The sequence below is a fragment of the Bombina bombina genome, chromosome 3, assembly GCF_027579735.1.
Source record: "Bombina bombina isolate aBomBom1 chromosome 3, aBomBom1.pri, whole genome shotgun sequence".
NCBI classification, from domain to species: Eukaryota; Metazoa; Chordata; class Amphibia; order Anura; family Bombinatoridae; genus Bombina; species Bombina bombina.
In genome coordinates this window covers 795,803,125-795,825,071 of record NC_069501.1, presented here as the reverse complement: position 1 = coordinate 795,825,071, position 21,947 = coordinate 795,803,125, and the positions used below count along the sequence as shown (strand labels likewise).

Genomic DNA, 21,947 nt, shown 5'->3' with positions numbered 1-21,947 from the left:
ATTCTCTTAATTCATCATCAATGGTTAACATGTGCCAATATTTTTGCATTATGTGTCTCAATTTGCTCCAGTGAGAATTGAACTTTGTTATAAGGCGTACCTTATCCGTGTTCCTTTTAACTGCATTATGTTTATATAATAAGTCATTCCTGGTGCTACTCCTAGCTCGTGCCTTTTTGACCTGTCTTTTGGAGTAACCTCTCTCAAGGAACCTGCGTGACATATCTTTTGCCTGCTCCTCAAAGTCCTCAGAATTAGAACAGTTTCTTCTTAAGCGAAGAAACTGGCCTATTGGTATCCCAGTTTTTAAACTATCTGGGTGATGACTATTAGCATGTAGAAGGCTGTTTGTAGCTGTTGATTTGCGATGAACCTTAGTGGTTAGGCGTCTGCCTACCTTTTTAATAGATAGATCTAGAAATGTTGCTTCATCTTTGCTCATTTCATATGTCAGAAAAATGTTATACCCATTATCAGTATTCAGTATACCGAGAAAATTTTCGAACAACTCCTTGCTACCACTCCAGAGAAGAAGGATATCATCCACATAGTGAAGCCAGAGTACCACATGTGCCTCCACCAGGGATTCAAAGCACGAGAAAATTTCCAGTGCTTCCCATAGGCCAAGATGTAAACAGGCATAGGTGGGGGCACATGTGGCACCCATGGCTGTGCCCTGAAGCTGTCTATAATATTTCCCATCAAATTGGAAAATATTGTTATTCAAAATTAGTTGTAGCAAGGAAATGACAAAATCAGTATGTGCCTGAAAATCCTGCCCCCTTTGTTCAAGAAAATATCTAATTGCTCTAATCCCTACAATATGAGGGATAGATGAGTATAACGACTCAACGTCAAGGGTAATTAACCAGGTATCATCATCAACATCTATGCCATCCAGCTTCCGGAGGACATCTGAGGTATCTTGGACATAGGAGGGCAATGAACTAAGAAAGGGCCTCATGAAGAAATCAATATATCTACTTGCCCCTTCCATTGGCCCCCCCTATGCCCGAGATAATAGGTCGTCCCGGCGGTTTACTCATGCATTTGTGTAATTTAGGAATGCAGTAAAAGGTTGGCACAATTGAAAACTTCTTAAACATAAATGCATGTTCTTTATTAGTTATCAGCCCTTCTCTCAAAGCGTCATTGAGAATAAATAAAAGTTCATTACAAGATGTGTCAAATGCAAGTCTGTCTGTTTGTTCATATTGTGTTGTGTTTGATAGTTGCCTATGGACTTCTGCTACGTAGTCACATTCATTCATGACCACTAGGTTTCCACCCTTATCTGAGGATTTGAAAATGATTCCCTTACTATTAAGTAGCTCTGAAAGGGATTTCTTTTCGCTTAAACTCAAGTTATCCTTAATTACACCACAGACTTGTAGTTCCCCAATTTCTCTTTCTACGCATCTTACAAAGTTTTGAATCTCTGGAGCGGATGAGAGTGGGGGCATATATTTAGACAGTGGTTTAAATTTGGATTTTTTAGGGTGTTGGATACTTACAGCATCCTCATTCTGATCCTCTAGTAGTGACAGTAAGTCATCCATGGCAAGTTTATCCTTTGTGTCTAGCAGCACACCCGGATCATCTTTTCTCTTCATAACTTTTTTAAGGACCAGTTTCCTTGCAAACATATTAAGGTCCTTTATGAATTCGAATTTATCAAGGTGTGCTGATGGACAGAAGGACAAACCTCTGCTTAACAGTGATACTTGGGAGAGGGATAGGGGGAAGGAAGATAAGTTAACAACCCTGAGGGTATCAATGCTCTCAATGGGTTGTTAACCAAGGATGGAAGTTACACTCTCTGATTCCTTGTTAACATCCATGTTCCTCTGTTGTTCCTGTACCTTCCACCACCTCTCCTCCTGTTTGAAGAGCGACCACCTCCCTCTCTTTCGCCCCCCCCCCCCCTCCTTGATTTCCGCCTAAAGGGGGTAGTTCATGTGAAGACCCAGCCACAGTTTGTAAATCGTTCAGCTCATTATCTGAATTGTCAGTCCCTGAATCATATGAATTACGGCTGCTGTTACTATTTCTATAGATGTAGATTTTATTTTTCCTCTCATCATCCTGATCTCTCATTAATTTCTTGCGTTTCCTAAACTTTACTTCATTTTGTAATTTATCTAAATACCTTTGAATTTCTTTATTTAATTTTTCAAAGGCAGGATCTATAGAAAAAATATTCACAGCTAAATATGCTTTCTCTACATCTATTTTACTTTCTTCCAATTTTACCTTATCTTCCGATAGTATTAATTCCATTAATTCAATTGTGCATTTAGTTAGAATAGCATTCCATTTTGTAATGAATTCATTATCAGCATTAGGTCCCCTTAAACTGATACCTGGGTCTAATTTAATCCTTAGACCTCTAGGTATCAGTTTTTCTCTAACATAATTCTCAAGACTGGCAATTTCCCATTTCAGTTTTAACTCTTTAATGGCTTTTGCTTTGTACAATTTAAATGCTGTAAAAACATCTTCACTTTTTTCATCAATATTTTGTTCATCAATAACGATTGTGGCTTTAAATGCTTCACTAACATCACTTTGCCATCTTTCATCAGAAATTTTAAATGCCATTTTGCCACCTCCAGAAAGAAACAAAGTCCCTGAGATATCAGGAAAAGCAAATGTTAAACTTCCACTTGGTTTTACAATCAGCAGTAGGTGCTCAACAGAAACAGCATAAAATAAGCTGTATAAGTCAAAATTATATATAAAGAGATTGTTGTGCACTCTACTATTGTTATAAAATCTTAAAGAAACAGGTGCTTGCAGTCATAACACAAAATTATTATAAAACATTATAAAGAGAGGTCATAACTAAATTAAAAGTTATGAAAAAGAATGACAAGGCAGCACTCAGATATCTTTGATAACAAGTGGTTTATTATGCTGTTCCCAATATGTCAAAGACATAGATAGACCCCTAAACCAAAACTGTGATTAAAAAGGAGTAATATACACATACCAGGCCTGGTTATCAGAACAATTCCTTACACCAAATTAAGTAAATACTTAATACGGAGAGGCGCAATTATGTTACAAAAGCGCTCTTCTATATATAAACATTATGGTCAAGGATACAAAAAGCAACAATAAACACCATTAGACATTAAGTGGCAAATGTCCAGAACCATCAGAGCACTTAGTGTGAATCACACGTTCTGTATTGCATGGGAAAGTTGCATGATTAAAGTTCCAGCGTAACTGATTTTGAGCCAGCCAGCACAACAAGAAAAAAGCAGCCTCACCACCATACGTGGTAGAAGTTCCTGTTTGCACCTGTGTCGTTACCTCTGTATTCAAGCTTCACAGAGAGTATAACGATATCACTGAAAGGTAACTGTGTGTGGTCCTCTTTACCGATTAACACCTCCTTTCAATTATGGACACAGAACTCCCAAACAAGGCCGCTGACTTTAATGCTGGTAACTGCAAACGCTCCTCAGTAGTGCAGTAATTCAAAACCGCTGCCAGGTAAGTGTACTCCACTTCAAAAGTTGCCGCTTCTCAGACGTCAGTCATGACGCGTTTCGCCCCTCCCCCTTAGTGGGCTGACTTCAGGGCTTCATCGGATGGTTGTGTAAAGCAGTTGTACTCCATTTATAGCATGGATGCTCATTTAAATAATTAATTATGATAGTTTGAATTACATCACAGCAAACTTATTTACAGAATGAAAAGCACAATATAGTTGCACGTGCAATATAAAAACCAACTGTCACTTTGTGCAAAAAATGTTTTGGGGTAGTTTCAAACTTGAGATGGCAAATGGCTCACATCAAACAAAAGATACAGAGAAACATTTTGACACATTATTGTAAAGGGCAAGAGAGTACTGTTAAGTTAACTAGATAGATACATTTTATTTTATTTTAAGAGACTTACAGCACGTAGAGCTAGCAGTCTTAAAGATAAGCTAGTTAGAAGTGAGTATATGAAGAACCCCACAACTACATGGTTAAATGCAAGAGGCAGATAGCAAGGCTGTAGCCCGTGTGGGCATTGTGTGTATTGCAGGTTTATACAGAAAACCAGTAAATTTGAAACCTTAACAGGTAAACAATACAACATTAAACAATGGATTACCTGTAACACTGCAGGTGTTATCTACCTCTTGCACTTTTCATATCCCCTATACTATATCGGAAAAACTAATCGTGACTTGAAAGACTGAGTGAAAAAGCATAGGGATGACATTAAAAATAAGGAACAGGACAGTCCGGTGGCCAGACACTTTGAACAGTATCATAACTCAGATTTTACTATCATGAAAGTGACAGGAATACAACATATTAAGCATCACCGCCGTGGGGGTGATGTAGATAATATGTTACTTAAGAGTGAGTCCCGTTGGATTTATTGCTTAGACACACTGGCCCCAAATGGCCTTAATGAAAAAATAGACTTCTCATGCTTTCTTTAGTATTTTTCTGTTAGGGAATTGTGAATGGGTTTACTATAGTCTCTCAAAATAAAATAAAATGTATCTATCTAGTTAACATAACAGTATTCTCTTGCCCTTTACAATAATGTGTCAAAATGTTTCTCTGTATCTTATGTTTGATGTGAGCGGTTTGCCATCTCAAGTTTGAAACTACCCCAAAACATTTTTTGCACAAAGTGACAGTTGGTTTTTATACTGCACGTGCAACTATATTGTGCTTTTCATTCTGTAAATAAGTTTGCTGTGATGTAATTCAAACTATCATAATTAATTATTTAAATGAGCATCCATGCTATAAATGGAGTACAAATGCATTACACAACCATCCGATGAAGCCCTGAAGTCAGCCCACTAAGGGGGAGGGGCGAAACGCATCATGACTGACGTCTGAGAAGCGGCAACTTTTGAAGTGGAGTACACTTACCTGGCAGCGGTTTTGAATTACTGCACTTCTGAGGAGCGTTTGCAGTTACCAGCATTAATTAAAGTCTATATATGTATACATATGTATTTATATGTGTATATGTATTTACAGTCATATATACACATATAAACACATAAATACACATATAGACATATATAGACATATATAAGTGCACTGGAACCCTTTGCAGTTAAGTAGATGAAAACATGTACAGTAAAATCATATTCATGCAATCAATATTCATATTAAATAAAGCTTTAATTATCTATTTAGTGTAAATATTTCACATTCTAATGTTCTGCACCTAGGGGAATATGTTCTAAGTATTTATAAATAGATATTCCTATATACTGTATATCTGTATATATCTATACCTATATATAATCATGTATAGATATATTTAACAAAAGATAGATATATATTGTACAAAAAAAACATCAGATATATGTATAAATATTTATTTAAGAATAAATAGAGCATATTCTTCTATGTGAAGAACATTGGAATGTGAAATATTAATATTTTCATGTCTGGTTAGAGCACATGAGAATATGCGATCGGGTTTGCGCGAGAGTGGGGTGTTAGGTTTCTTTTCCACTTTTGCCTTCTATGGGGGAATACGTGAATGTGCACGCAATATTCTAACTTCGTTTTTTGCGCTCATCGGATTAGTGCGCGATAGCAAAAACAGTTTACTTTCAACAGGCCCGGACTGTCCATCGGGCATAGCGGGCAAATGCCCGGTGGGCCTCCGGTTACCGTGGCCCCATCCACCATTACAGCACACCAGTTTTTTTAATGCTTCTGTCGCACTACGCTATGCGCTATTACAGAGTGCAGCACATGTTGGGAAATGTAGGCTGTTGTGCGCTACGACACACACTATACAGAGAGAGCATGGGAATTTGTGCCTGCTGGCTGCTCTGTCACTGGAGCGGGAACTGTAATTTAAAAAAAGTTCCCTTCATCTAGCCTGCACTTCAGCCATTTCGCACTTCTTGCTAAATATGTCCTGGGAATGAAAGCCCTGTGCCTCACTTGCATGCAAGTTATGTGCAGAGCCGGGTTGGGCTGGAGAAAAACACTTTTCTCAGGTGGCAAGGCTACAGCCGTCACTGGTTGGAACGTGTAAGAGGAGCCAGAGACACAAGACAGCAGCAGATTCCAGATTTCCCTTTAACTTAACCGTAAGTTTTTTTTCTCCTTTCATTGCTCGTCATCTACGTAAAGCTCTGAGCTGTCAAGTGTGGGGGCCAGGCTGACACTTCCTTTGGAACGGCCTGGCATGGGAAGCACTATTTAACTCCTTGGCTTGATAGCTTCCAAAAAAAACTGTAGGTTATTTCTAAGCAGTGCAATGCAGGATGCAGCCTTTTTTTGTTAGCCATGGCAGGGGTTAAATTGTACTCAGACAGTCATTGTTGCTCTATCCACCCTGCAGGACAAGAGGTTATCTGGGACTCTGGGAGGGAAATGAATTATGGTATCTGTGAATGGTTTGACTTTGTCTTAACACTGCACTTCAAGGAGCAACTAAGAGACTATGGGACATTGTTTAGAGCTGCTGCTAGAAGCTGTTTTTCATATTACACACACACACACACACACACATATATATATGTCTATATATATATATATATATATATATATATATATATATATATATATATATATATATATACACATATACAGTATGTATATTTGTGTGTGTATATATGTGTGTATATATATATATATATGTGTGTGTGTATATATATATATATATATATATATATATATATATATATATAAAATACTCAGAGAGGATCCCACACTCACTATTAACATGCAACCTCCGGGGTGCACTTTAAATATGTAATGTAGAAATAAAGCAAGAAAGGCACTCTCAGTGTTCATCACCAAAACTTTTACTTAGGTGAACGTTTTCGGTGTTGCCACCGTCCTCAGACCTTACACAACAACAAGTGAATAAACAATTTATGTGCATTACCTGGTACTGATCCTGCTAGTGCGTGTGGCGTCCCCTCTGCGCAACTGCGCATGCGCAAGAGACTTTACAGAGGCCCTAGAGGGTCAAAAAGTTACCAAGTGAAAAAATTAAAAAGTGAAAAAATTAAAAACCGTATAGTAACATAACCTTCCCCAGCATACAATATCATATTAGAAATGACCAAGTAATGCATATGTACCACATAAACATGAAATATGGTGTATATTGGGATATTGTATTCGATGTAAACTGCATTATATTTACTGCATTATATTCACATTGTTTTTACTTTATTGTTATGCGGTGCGCATCTTTGTGTCAATGTGTCTACCGCTGCTATAGCAGAGATCAATGCTAAATATAGACTCCACAAGATCGGTCACCTAACCATTCCCACCAGTCCAGATCTATAACCTAGAGTAGCACATATATAACACACATATCGCTCTAGTGAGGTCCCACTCTATCGGATAAATAGTTTACGCATGGTCGCCTAGCAACCAAAATGTTCCATATTGAAAACAGATAGAGGACATATCAGAAACCAACAGACTAGTGGATAATGCATCCATAGAACTTAAATATTCCATAGCGGTAACATCCCTGCTTCTGTTCACTTGGTATTACAGTGACCCGTATAAGGTTGCTAAGCAACCAGGTACAACAACACAAAGTATAAAACATTAAGTATAAAACATTATGCATACCATTGCAGACCCCACACCTTGGGGCTCCTTGATCCACAAAGATCAGCAATATACTTCAGCCTGTCTTAAGATGCTAGTGAGAAATCCTCTCCTCAAATTCAACCAACCTATACCAATATATACAAATATGTACAAATATATACAGAAACGATCTATGAGTATATAGTAGCATTAATATTCCTGCTCCTATTCACTTGGTATCGCAACTACCCGTATAAGGTTGCTAAGTAGCCAGGGACAACAACATAAGATATTATATATGCCGTAGTAATCCCCTCATAGTGGGGCACCCTGATCAACAGAGATCCACATCATACCTCAGCCTGTCTTTTGATGTCGATGAGAAATCCAATCCTCACATTAAACCAACCTATACCAATGTGTACAAATGTATACAAATACAATACAAATGTATACAAATGTATAAAAATGTATAAAACAACAATCCATGATCCCAAATAATCAGATTGCTATAACTGGAGTCTGAATTAGTGCCAATGATAAATATTGTATATGTTTTATATATTTTTATACATTTGTATTGTATTTGTATACATTTGTACACATTGGTATAGGTTGGTTTAATGTGAGGATTGGATTTCTCATAAACATCAAAAGACAGGCTGAGGTATGATGTGGATCTCTGTTGATCAGGGTGCCCCACTATGAGGGGATTACTACGGCATATATAATATCTTATGTTGTTGTCCCTGGCTACTTAGCAACCTTATACGGGTAGTTGTGATACCAAGTGAATAGGAGCAGGAATATTAATGCTACTATATACTCATAGATCGTTTCTGTATATATTTGTACATATTTGTATATATTGGTATAGGTTGGTTGAATTTGAGGAGAGGATTTCTCACTAGCATCTTAAGACAGGCTGAAGTATATTGCTGATCTTTGTGGATCAAGGAGCCCCAAGGTGTGGGGTCTGCAATGGTATGCATAATGTTTTATACTTAATGTTTTATACTTTGTGTTGTTGTACCTGGTTGCTTAGCAACCTTATACGGGTCACTGTAATACCAAGTGAACAGAAGCAGGGATGTTACCGCTATGGAATATTTAAGTTCTATGGATGCATTATCCACTAGTCTGTTGGTTTCTGATATGTCCTCTATCTGTTTTCAATATGGAACATTTTGGTTGCTAGGCGACCATGCGTAAACTATTTATCCGATAGAGTGGGACCTCACTAGAGCGATATGTGTGTTATATATGTGCTACTCTAGGTTATAGATCTGGACTGGTGGGAATGGTTAGGTGACCGATCTTGTGGAGTCTATATTTAGCATTGATCTCTGCTATAGCAGCGGTAGACACATTGACACAAAGATGCGCACCGCATAACAATAAAGTAAAAACAATGTGAATATAATGCAGTAAATATAATGCAGTTTACATCGAATACAATATCCCAATATACACCATATTTCATGTTTATGTGGTACATATGCATTACTTGGTCATTTCTAATATGATATTGTATGCTGGGGAAGGTTATGTTACTATACGGTTTTTAATTTTTTCACTTTTTAATTTTTTCACTTGGTAACTTTTTGACCCTCTAGGGCCTCTGTAAAGTCTCTTGCGCATGCGCAGTTGCGCAGAGGGGACGCCACACGCACTAGCAGGATCAGTACCAGGTAATGCACATAAATTGTTTATTCACTTGTTGTTGTGTAAGATCTGAGGACGGTGGCAACAACGAAAACGTTCACCTAAGTAAAAGTTTTGGTGATGAACACGGAGAGTGCCTTTCTTGCTTTATTTATAGGTATGTATAAATAGGTATGTATGTGTATATATATATATATATATATATATATATATATATATATATATATATATATATATATAATTAAATCTAAATCTAAGTGGCTTAATCCTATTAGGCTTCTACAAATGCGGCCATATACCCTGTAAAAGTTGTACATTTACTTGGAAAGATAAAACTTTCAGTTCTACAGATACAGGAAAAAGATATGACATTAGAAGCAGGATAGACTGTACATCACAATTTGTCATATACCTTGTAACCTGTCAATGTTGCCTCCTACAATATGTAGGGATCACTACTAGAACTTTGAAAGAGAGGATTAGACAACATCTCTTATCCCTTGAAGAGAAAGAAGCAAAGACTCCTGTAGCCAAACATTTTAGACTACATGGTAAAGGAACCAAACATTTCTCATTGATTGGTATAGATAGTATTGAGAAAACAGCTAGAGGGGGTAATAGAACTGATCTCTTATTAAAGAAAGAAGTTTTTTGGATCATAGAACTCAACACTAGAGTTCCCTATGGAATCAATAAGAGGTTAGACGTGGATGCATTTATTCATTAAAAATATTTCTAGCTCAAAATGAATATGGATTGGTATTTACTGTATTTTCTATAATTGAGATGTGATTATATGCATTTAACTATATGGAACTAGTCTCAATATAATATAATATAATGCAATAAGGATTGGTATTTACTATATTCGATACTTGAAGATATTTAGATACTGAGATATTGTTCTAGTAAATGTTAATGCAGGGTCAATTCTCCTAATTCTTTTGCCCACCTATTTTTTATGTATATTGAGACTGTGTTTGGGTTAGGTATCAGTTGAGAAATTAATCTATAAATATATATAAGAGCTTCATATTAGATATTCAAAAACTTGAAAATCTAAATTTAAACACCCATAATCTCTAAGTCTCCAATGGTCTCTAAACCTCCTAAATATTGTAATAATTAAATTTATTAAATACACAACATTAAAGTGTCCCTTTAATAAGGAGCTTCTTATTAAAGGGACACTGAACCCAATTTTTTTATTTCGTGATTCAGATAGAGCATGCAATTTTAAGCAACTTTCTAATTTACTCCTATTATCAAATTTTCTTCATTCTCCTGGTATCTTTATTTGAAATGCAAGAATGTAAGTTTAGGCCCATTATTGCTGAACAACCTGGGTTGTTCTTGCTGATTGGTGGATAAATTCATCCACCAATAAAAAAGTGCTGTCCATAGTGCTGAACCCCAAAAAAAAAAGCTTAGATGCCTTTTTTTCAAATAAAGATAGCAAGAGAATGAAGAAAAAATGATAATAGGAGTAAATTAGAAAGTTAATTAAAATGGCATGCTCTATCTGAATCATGAAAAAAAAAATTTAGGTTCAGTGTCCCTTTAACAGCAATAACACTTGGTATTGTTAAAGAGGCATTGTAGTGATTTGTTAGACATACTGTATCTGCTGGTCATGTATCAGGAAATATTAACTGTATTGCATAAGAGCTGCATATAAAATAGACGATTTAATTGCGTTTAAAAATGTCATTTTGTTAGGAAAATTTGCATTGATTTGCAGGTCAGGGACACAGCCTCATCAGTATTGTTCTTATCTCATCTGCTGTGGCCAGAAAGGGACAGATAGAAACAGTCTCCTGCACTGATTAAGCAATCACTGTAAATGTTGTAGTTTTGTAGGGTCAGACTCGAGTTCAGCATCCTGCAGGATAACCTCCACTCTCAATTTTAAGAGATACAACAGAGGAAAAACATGCAAAATAAATATTGAAAGTGCATTACATGGATGGATCTGGAATATGATAGGATATAGATATTTATGGTGAAGCCCTCAGGGAGTGTGAGTAGTATGAGATGATTTCTTGTTTCCCTCCCCCTCTCTTTTTTTCTGTCTATTTATTGGTAAGAGTACAATACAGTTTAAGTTAAAATTTGGTGTAAGAGACGCGTAAGTATGTTTAATTTTTTGAAAATATGGCGGAAAAAGAGTCGCCCTAGTAGTTGAGTGTTTAGTTTTCATAGATACATAAATTTAAGATAATCTAATATTGACTTCAGGGTGGAATAAGCGGGCGCATGCACGGGGAGGGAGCGGGTGGGAACCGCTACACTACAGAAAAAATGTGTCCCAAAACAAAATAAAAGTGGGACCTATAATGTAAAAAAAAACCCTTAGGTGTCATTTAGGTGGTGGGGGTTGGTCCGTGGGGGGGGGGAAGCTACACTACAGAAAAAAATAAACATTTGTTTGTGCAAACTGGGTACTAGCAGACAGCTGCCAGTACCCAAGATGGCCTCCAATAAGGCAGAGGGGAGGCTTAGAGAGCTGTTTTAGGGGGGATCAGGGAGGTTGGGGGCTAAGGGGGGATCCTAAACACAGCATATGTAAATATGCTTTTTTTTTCTTTTCTTTTTTAAAAAAAACCCAAACTTTTATTTTAGTACTGGCAGACTTTCTGCCAGTACTTAAGATGGCGGGGACCATTGTGGGGTGGGAGAGGGAAGGGAGCTGTTTGGGAGGGATCAGGGGGTGGGATGTGTCAGGTGGGAGGCTGATCTCTACACTAAAGCTAAAATTAACCCTGCAAGCTCCCTACAAACTACCTAATTAACCCCTTCACTGCTAGCCATAATACACGTGTGATGCGCAGCATTTAGCGACTTTCTAATTACCAAAAAGCAACGCCAAAGTCATATATGTCTGCTATTTCTGAACAAAGGGCATCCCAGAGAAGCATTTACAACCATTTGTGCCATAATTGCACAAGCTGTTTGTAAATAATTTCAGTGAGAAATCTAAAATTGTGAAAAAATTAACGGTTTTTTTAATTTGATCGCATTTGGCGGTGAAATGGTGGCATGAAATATACCAAAATGGGCCTAGATCAATACTTGGGGTTGTCTACTACACTACACTAAAGCTAAAATTAACCCTAGAAGCTCCCTACATGCTCCCTAATTAACCCCTTCACTGCTGGGCATAATACACGTATTGTGCGCAGTGGCATTTAGCAGCCTTCTAATTACCAAAAAGCAAAGCCAAAGCCATATATGTCTGCTATTTCTGAACAAAGGGGATCCCAGAGAAGCATTTACAACCATTTATGCTATAATTGCATAAGTTGTTTGTAAATAATTTCAGTGAGAAACCTAAAGTTTGTGAAAAAAATTGTGAAAAAGTGAACAATTTTTTTTATTTGATTGCATTTGGCGGTGAAATGGTGGCATGAAATATACCAAAATGGGCCTAGATCAATACTTTGGGATGTCTTCTAAAAAAAATATATACATGTCAATGGATATTCAGGGATTCCTGAAAGATATTAGTGTTCCAATGTAACTAGCGCTAATTTTGAAAAAAAGTGGTTTGGAAATAGCAAAGTGCTACTTGTATTTATGGCCCTATAACTTGCAAAAAAAGCAAAGAACATGTAAACATTGGGTATTTCTAAACTCAGGACAAAATTTAGAAACTATTTAGCATGGGTGTTTTTTGGTGGTTGTAGATGTGTAACAGATTTTGGGGGTCAAAGTTAGAAAAAGTGTGTTTTTTTCCATTTTTTCCTCATATTTTATAATGTTTTTTATAGTAAGTTATACGATATGATGAAAATAATGATATCTTTAGAAAGTCCATTTAATGGTGAGAAAAAAGGTATATAATATGTGTGGGTACAGTAAATGAGTAAGAGGAAAATTACAGCTAAACACAAACACCGCAAAAATGTAAAAATAGCCCTGGTCCCAAACGGACAGAAAATGGAAAAGTGCTGCGGTCATTAAGGGGTTAAAATTCTTGTAATCTTTTTTTATTTTTTGTAATTTAGTGTTTTGTTTTTTTTGTAATTTAGTTTAGTTGATTTAATTGTAGATAATTGTAGGTAGTTTATTTAATTAATTTATTTATAGTGTAGTGTTAGGTTTAATTGTAACTTAGGTTAGGATTTATTTTACAGGTCATTTTGTAATTATTTTAACTAGGTAGCTATTAAAATAGTTATTAACTATTTAATAGCTATTGTACCTAGTTAAAATAAATACAAAGTTGCCTGTAAAATAAATATAAATCCTAAAATAGCTACAATATAATTATTTGTTATATTGTAGCTATATTAGGGTTTATTTTACAGGTAAGTATTTAGCATTAAATAGGATTAATTTATTTAATAAGAGTTATTTTATATCGTTAGATTTAAATTATATTTAAGTTAGGGGGTGTTAGGGTTAGGGTTAGACTTAGCTTTAGGGGTTAATACATTTATTATAGTAGCGGTGAGGTCCGGTCGGCAGATTAGGGGTTAATAAGTGTAGGTAGGTAGCGGCAACGTTGGGGGGGCAGATTAGGGGGTAATAAATATAATATAGGGGTCGGCGGTGTTAGGGGCAGCAGATTAGGGGTACATAGGGATAACGTAGGTTGCGGCGGTGTACGGAATGGCAGATTAGGGGTTAAAAATAATATGCAGGGGTCAGCGATAGCGGGGGCGGCAGATTAGGGGTTAATAAGTGTAAGATTAGGGGTGTTTAGACTCAGGGTTCATGTTAGGGTGTTAGGTGCAGACTTAGGAAGTGTTTCCCCATAGGAAACAATGGGGCTGCGTTAGGAGCTAAACGCTGCTTTTTTGCAGGTGTTAGGTTTTTTTCCAGCTCAAACTGCCCCATTGTTTCCTATAGGGGAATCGTTTTTTAAACTGGCCGCGTCCGTAAGCAACGCTGGTATTGAGAGTTGCAGTGGCAGTAAATTATGCTCTACGCTCCCTTTTTGGAGCCTAACGCAGCCCTTCTGAGAACTCTAAATACCAGCGTTGTTTAAAAGGTGCGGGGGGGGAAAAAACACACGTAGCTAACGCACCCCTTCTAACGCAAAACTCTAAATCTAGGCGTAAATTAGCTAAAGTACAAAAAAACCCACTAAATTACAGAAAATAATAAACAAATTACAAGATATTTAAACTAATTACACCTAATCTAATAGCCCTATCAAAATAAAAAAGCCCCCCCAAAATAAAAAAAAAACCTAGCCTAAACTAAACTATCAATAGCCCTTAAAAGGGCTTTTTGCGGGGCATTGCCCCAAAGTAATCAGCTCTTTTACCTGTAAAAAAAAATACAAACAACTCCCCCAAAAGTAAAACCCACCACCCACACAACCAACCCCCCAAATAAAATACTATCTAAAAAAAACTAAGCTCCCCATTGCCCTGAAAAGGGCATTTGGATGGGCATCGCCCTTAAAAGGGCAGTTAGCTCTTTTGCGGCCCAATCCCTAATCTAAAAAATAAAACCCACCCAATACACCCTTAAAAAAACCTAACACTAACCCCCTGAAGATCGACTTACTGTTCTGAAGACCGGACATCCATCCTCAAGGAAGCGGCAGAAGTCTTCATCTAACCGAGCCGAAGTCCTCAACGAATCCGGGAGAAGTCTTCATCCAAGCCGGGCGAAGTGGTCCTCCAGACGGGCAGAAGTCTTCATCCAGACGGCATCTTCTATCTTCATCCATCCGACGCGGAGCAGGTCCATCTTCAAGACATCCGACGCGGAGCATCCTCTTCAAACAAAGTCTTCTTACTGAATGACGGTTCCTTTAAGTGACGTCATTCAAGATGGCGCCCCTTAGAATAAAGGTAGAAAAAATCCTATAAGCTGATGCAATCAGCCAATAGGATTGAGCTTGCATTCTATTGGCTGTTCCAATCAGCCAATAGAATGCGAGCTCAATCCTATTGGCTGATTGGATCAGCCAATAGGATTGAACTTCAATCCTATTGGCTGATTGCATCAGCCAATAGGATTTTTTCTACCTTAATTTCGATTAGCTGATAGAATTCTTGGATGACATCACTTAAAAGAACCGTCATTCAGTAAGAAGACTTCGTTTGAAGAGGATGCTCCGCGTCGGATGTCTTGAAGATGGAGCTGCTCCGCGTCGGATGGCTGAAGATAGAAGATGCCGTCTAGATGAAGACTTCTGCCCGTCTGGAGGACTACTTCGCCTGGCTTGGATGAAGACTTCTGCTGCTTCCTTGAGGATGGATGTCCGGTCTTCAGAACAGTAAGTCGATCTTCAGGGGGTTAGTGTTAGGTTTTTTAAGGGTGTATTGGGTGGGTTTTATTTTTTAGATTAGAGATTGGGCCGCAAAAGAGCTAACTGCCCTTTTAAGGGCAATGCCCATCCAAATGCCCTTTTCAGGGCAATGGGGAGCTTAGGTTTTTTTAGATAGTATTTTATTTGGGGGGTTGGTTGTGTGGGTGGTGGGTTTTACTGTTGGGGGTTGTTTGTATTTTCTTTTACAGGTAAAAGAGCTGATTACTTTGGGGCAATGCCCTGCAAAAGGCCCTTGTAAGGGCTATTGATAGTTTAGTTTAGGCTAGGGTTTTTTTTATTTTAGGGGGGCTTTTTTATTTTGATAGGGCTATTAGATTAGGTGTAATTCGTTTAAATATCTTGTAATTTCTTTATTATTTTCTGTAATTTAGTGTTTGTTTTTTTTGTACTTTAGCTAATTTAATTTAATTTATTTAATTGTTTTTAATTGAGTTAATTTATTTAATTGTAGGGTTAGGTTAGGTGTTATTGTAACTTAGGTTAGGTTTTATTTTACAGGTACTTTTGTATTTATTTTAGCTAGGTAGTTATTAAATAGTTAATAACTATTTAATAACTATTCTACCTAGTTAAAATAAATACAAACTTGCCTGTAAAATAAAAATAAGCCCTAAGCTAGCTACAATATAACTATTAGTTATATTGTAGCTAGCTTAGGGTTTATTTTATAGGTAAGTATTTAGTTTTAAATAGGAATTATTTAGGTAATGATATTAATTTTTATTTAGATTTATTGTAATTATATTTAAGTTAGGGGGTGTTAGGGTTAGACTTAGGTTTAGGGGTTAATACATTTAGTATAGTGGCGGCGAAGTTGGGGTGCAGCAGATTAGGGGTTAATAAATGTAGGTAGGTGGCGGCTATGTTAGGGACGGCAGATTAGGGGTTAATAATATTTAACTAGTTTTTGCGAGGCGGGAGTGCGGCGGTTTAGGGGTTAATATGTTTATTCTAGTGGCGGCGATGTCCGGAGCGGCAGATTAGGGGTTACAAATTTTATTATAGTGTTTGCGATACGGGAGGGCCTCGGTTTAGGGGTTATTAGGTAGTTTATGGGTGTTTGTGTACTTTTTAGAACTTTAGTTATGAGTTTTATGATACGGCGTTGTAGTTTAAAACTCATAACTACTGACTTTAAAATGCGTTAGGACTCTTGACAGGGTAGGGTGTACCGCTCACTTTTTGGTCTCCCAGGACAGACTCGTAATATCAGCGCTATGGAAGTCCCATAGAAAAAAGACTTTACGAACTTTACGTAAGTCGTTTTGTGGTAAGGACAAAGAAGTGTGCGGTGCCCCTAAACCTGCAAGACTCGTAATAGCAGCGGTAGTGAAAAAGCAGTGTTAGGACCTGTTAACGCTGCTTTTTCAGCCTAACGCACAACTCGTAATCTAGCCATATGTCTTTACAAATATAAATTGATTCCACTGCCCATTGAAAGTGTCAATTCAGCTTCCAATTATCCTGTCAGTTGTACGATCGACATGTAAGCTGGAGCCTGCACAATCCAGCGTTCCTCAAGCTCCACTCAGCTTCGGCAAAGAAGAGCAGGCTGCAAAACAGCTGTTAAAAGCCGATCCGGCACCTCTGTGCACATTCATGTGGGAGCCGATTGTCAACAATAAGCATCAGGTTCTTGAAGATTTCCGATACTGACACGCTAACAGAGATGGTATAAACGTTGCTAAGGGCAACCATTTCCCCTGCTAGCATGTCAGTTGGCTATTACGTGCACGCTCCTATGTCTGATCAGCAAGCAAATGCTGATTTGACATGCGAAGGAAAAAAACAATATAAAAATGTATTTTTTTTTACAAAAATACAAATATGAATTTATTCTAAATAACTTAAAATATTTAAACATATGTAAATTTGGGTTGTTTATAATGGACCTTTTAATATAAGGCAATACATTTTCCTCTTTTGCTTTTTGTGGCAGCTAAAAAGAGACACCTAAAGCTCACAATTATTAGTAGAGCACTAAAGTCAAAATGTATTAAAATCTTCACCATCTTTTTATGTGTACACTTTCCGAGGAACCTGCTCCTACTCCTACGTGCAAGAATTCACAGTATATACGTATATGTATTAGTGATTGGCTGATGGCTGTCACATGACACAGGGACATGAAAAATACAAGTAACATCAAAATTTGTCAGCAAAAGAAAATCTGCTACTCATTTGAAATTCAGAGTTATTCCATTTCCTTTTTTATGCCTTTCTGCTGTATTTAATGGTCCTTAAAATGTTATTTTACCCACAGAAAGTAACAGCTGTTGTTTTTAATTGCATGCTAAGGTTTGCTGCTAGTAACAACACCAAAATTTTGATTGTAGGTCACCACGGGTACCAAGAACATTTGGGTCTGTCCAGTGCTAATAGATCAGACCTCACCTTATTACAGGTACACATTTATGTTAGCACAAGTAAAAAAAATACATACACAACAAGACCACTGTGTATACTTTAATTATATTAATACAATACACCTTGTTTTTCACATACACTGTTCGTCTGCAATTACAACATTTGTTCACATAACTTTTCTCATTTTTATTATGAAAGCTACACAGTCATTGCTTCCATAACAGCAGAATAGTATGTTTTACTCTGACCACAATAAAAATGTAGAATGTTTAAAAAAAATAATTCAAGTCCTTGTTATTTAGAGACAGGTATATACTAGGTATATGGACTTTATAGTGAATATGTTTATGATAATATATTATTCCTTTTGTGCAGTTTATTTCCAGTATTAAGCATATGTGGTAGGAAAATAGTAATTTCAGGCAAAATAGTAATTTCTGACAAAAAGCTTTTGCCTAACCATTCACCTGGGCCCTATGGGCAGAAGACTTTTGTCTAACTAGTAGTAAGTGAAATAGTTATCAGAAAATCAAATAATTTATTTCAGCTTTCAGAGCTGGAACAGCCCCTGCTAACTACAGTTTTTATTAGGTTACTAATTTTTGTTTCACTCCAAGGTCTCAGTAGTACAGTACCTTAACTGTAAACACACATTTACATTATTATAACAAAAGTTTACATTGCATTTATTTAAATATGTCTTAAGCAGGTATTTGATAATACATCACAGGCAAGAAACAGGTGGGCATGCATCAATGGGAGGTTAATGAGTGAAGTTCACTTTCTGTGTTATTCTTTAAAGCCTATTTATCAAAGTGTTCATAGTTTTAAAACTAAACAGTCATCATGGAATAATATACAACATGTAGCTACTAAGTCCTGTCTATGGGACAGTTTGATAAATAGCCCTTACTTAAAACTGACATTCCCAAACATTACAAAACTGACCTCAATGATGAATAATTAATAAAAGTTAAACTACATAATTAGTTGATTATTTTAATTATAATTATATTATTAAACATCTATATTAAATAAATATTATAATTATTTGTTGCATCTTAAAGAGACATTTAACTCCAAATTACAGCAGTAATATGGTTACTCCTCACCATGTTTGTGTTTTTCCTCCTGTACCTGCAGCCATTCTCTTATTTTAACCCATTACAGAAGCCATTGGTAAAGCTCTGAATCTTTACACTGGGTGCCGCCATCTTGTAGTGCTTATTGTTGCATCCTGTGATAGAAGCAGTTTGCTTTCACAGATTAGTGATGCTACTGCCTTTTCACAGCTGTACCTTGCACACTGGGTTAGCTTACACATCAGAAAACAGAAGCTTTACATATTTGCAGTTTTTTTTTATACAGTTTAAAAGTTACATAACAAATATAAAAAGGCCTCGGGAATAATAAAAACAATGTACCCACTGCAAAGGTGTACTGTATTGTGCACTAAAAACTAAAGAGAACAATACGGTTTGTCAAGAAGACAACAATATCACTAACTCTCCTGTAACAGTGTGTGAACATATTTAAATTCCAAGATGGCGGTGCCCAGTGTGCAAGATGCATAACTTCACCAACCAGCACTTGTAAAGGGTTAAAATAAGAGACTGGCTTTAAAGAGAGCTGCAGACGCAAGAGGAAAAACGATAGCATGGTGAGTAGTGAGTGTTACTGTAGTTATACCTAGCGGTTTAATGTCCCTTTAAATCAAGTGGCTTGTTTAAAAAATACATTTATGCTGACATTATAAGTTATTATGGAAAATGAAAGAATGTAGCCATTAATTTAAAGGGGTGTTGCATTTATTCATTTTTCTTTGTTCCATCTTAAAGAGTACATTAATACAGTCTTTTTAATGGATGTCACTTTGCTGAATAAATCAACTTTGGTTATCCATTGCACATAAACATGAATTCCCACTAGATTCACAATACCCATTTAGGGCCAGATTACAAGTAGCGCGCAATTTTTTTTCTGCTCATGCGTTAACTGTACTCAGCGGAAAAAAATATTGCAGCCACATTAGCACAGGTATTACAAGTTCCAAGTAAAAAGTTAACGTACAAGCAAAAAACTGAGGCATGCTAACTTCAGGACTTTGGATATTGCAACCACGCTAACACATTTTCCCCATAGACTTCTATGGGGCGGGCTGAAAAAAAACAAAACTATTAGCTATTGCTCACTCACTAACCCAAAGGTGTTAGGAATACTTTTCATTCCTATGTTCTTCACATAGAAGAACATTTTCTATTAATTTTTAAATAGATATCTAAATATATATATGATTATTGTTTTGTAAAATATATATCTATACTTATATATCTATATAAATATCTACTACTTAACCTATTTGCAACACTTAAGGTGACATAGAGCAATCATCCCGATCCAATCAGATTGGGGTGATTGACAGCCCCCTCTTGTGTGCAATTGGCCGTGCACAAGCAGGGGACTGCATTGCTCAATCAGTGAATTGTGCAATATTAACTGTGGGCAGCGTACTGCTGCCTGCTTGCCGTGAGGCTGGGCTGATGAGGTTCAAGACAGCGAACCTCGTCCACCCGGCCTTTGATAAATGTGAGAGATACAAAATGTTTTCTATGGATTTTTATATTCAAGGCTTTTTCAATAAATTCTAATATACATATATTTACTTTACATTGAAAAAACTTTGGATTAAGACCCTAACCAATGGTAATCCCAGACATTTATCTTACTCAACAGTCTACACCAATTAAAAGGCTATTTCTAGCAATTTATAATTATAAGTGTATTTTAATATATATATATATATATATATATATGTTGTTGTTGTTTTTTTAATTAATATACATCAAATTAATGGCTACCCTAGAGTCAAAATGTTTTTTCTGCCCTTTAGTTAAAGTGATTTGGTATTTATTTTGAAAATGACTCTCCTTCTCTTATTTTTTGAACATAATTAAGAGTTTCCAGTAAAATAAATACAACACTTGTCCATCTGATAGATAAAGATAATTTATCTCAGACTGATACAACTAAAATGATGCATCTGGTACTACATGTGAAACAACAAAAATAAATGAACAGACAACAAGGAACATGCTAAGACATGCAGTGGAGTCAATTAACTTTCCTTGACCTCAGTCGATTTTATTTTCCTTTATGTTTCCTCTGCTGCATGAAATTAGAGAAAACTAGAGAAAATGTAACAACCAGACAACATTGGTGCCCTTCGTTAATAGATGCTAAGTAAAGCGACTTGAAAAATACAAACAGTTAGTTCAAGGGGTTAGAAGAGACATAATAATATGGTAGGAAACATTATAAACATTACAGCGAAACTACAGAGCTTGAAGTCTAACTCCTTCTCAAAAGATTAAATACAAAAAAGCCAATAGAAAGCTCATTAGTGTTGTTCTTGTTGTCAGGGGACAGTTTATGCTTCTATTGGTTTTAAGACAGTCTTAATAATCTCTAACGGAAAGTGCAAAAACGTTGATGTCACTTTTCCATCATTGCGACCATTGATAGTTCTAAGTGGGTGCTAGGGGTGCTCTGCAAGTCTATTCATTGCTATATAATTAACCCAATTTCAATCTCCTAAATTTGCAATTTAGTACCATTTTTTTTAATACCAGTGTTCTTTGCTAATTTAGAAGAGTGATAAGGGGGGGGGGAAGGTTACATGGATGATACAGGTTTTTGTGAGATGTTAGCCCTGCTAAAAAATGTTTAATCTTATTAAAGTAGTAAATGTACTTTCTAGGGCAAGAGTGGCAAATCCTTTTGAAAGTGTGACCAAACTTGTTAATAGCTTATAAAAACAAATTCTCAAAAATATGGAGGATAATTAAGTAAATATTTAAGTTATATTTCCTTGTAATTTGCAGCCAATGAAACCAATCAATATAGTGGCAGCTCCTCAAAGGTAGAGTGCTAGCAAATTTGTTTTGAGTCTATGAAGGGACCCTGCATGAAGAAATAAAGGTCTTTTATTAAGTTTGGAGGCTGGAATCATGTTGTTTTTTGATGTTCAAGTGGTCCTGGCAAGTCTAATATTCCGTGCCCCTCAACAAAGG

At 36.4% G+C, this 21,947-nt stretch overlaps 1 protein-coding gene across 1 annotated transcript in view; it reads right to left on the bottom strand.

Annotated features, from left to right (window-relative positions):
- VWA3B (von Willebrand factor A domain containing 3B) overlaps positions 1-21,947 on the bottom strand; it is a 486,211-nt gene that overhangs the window by 183,782 nt on the left and 280,482 nt on the right. The gene's annotated exons all lie outside the window — the stretch shown is intronic.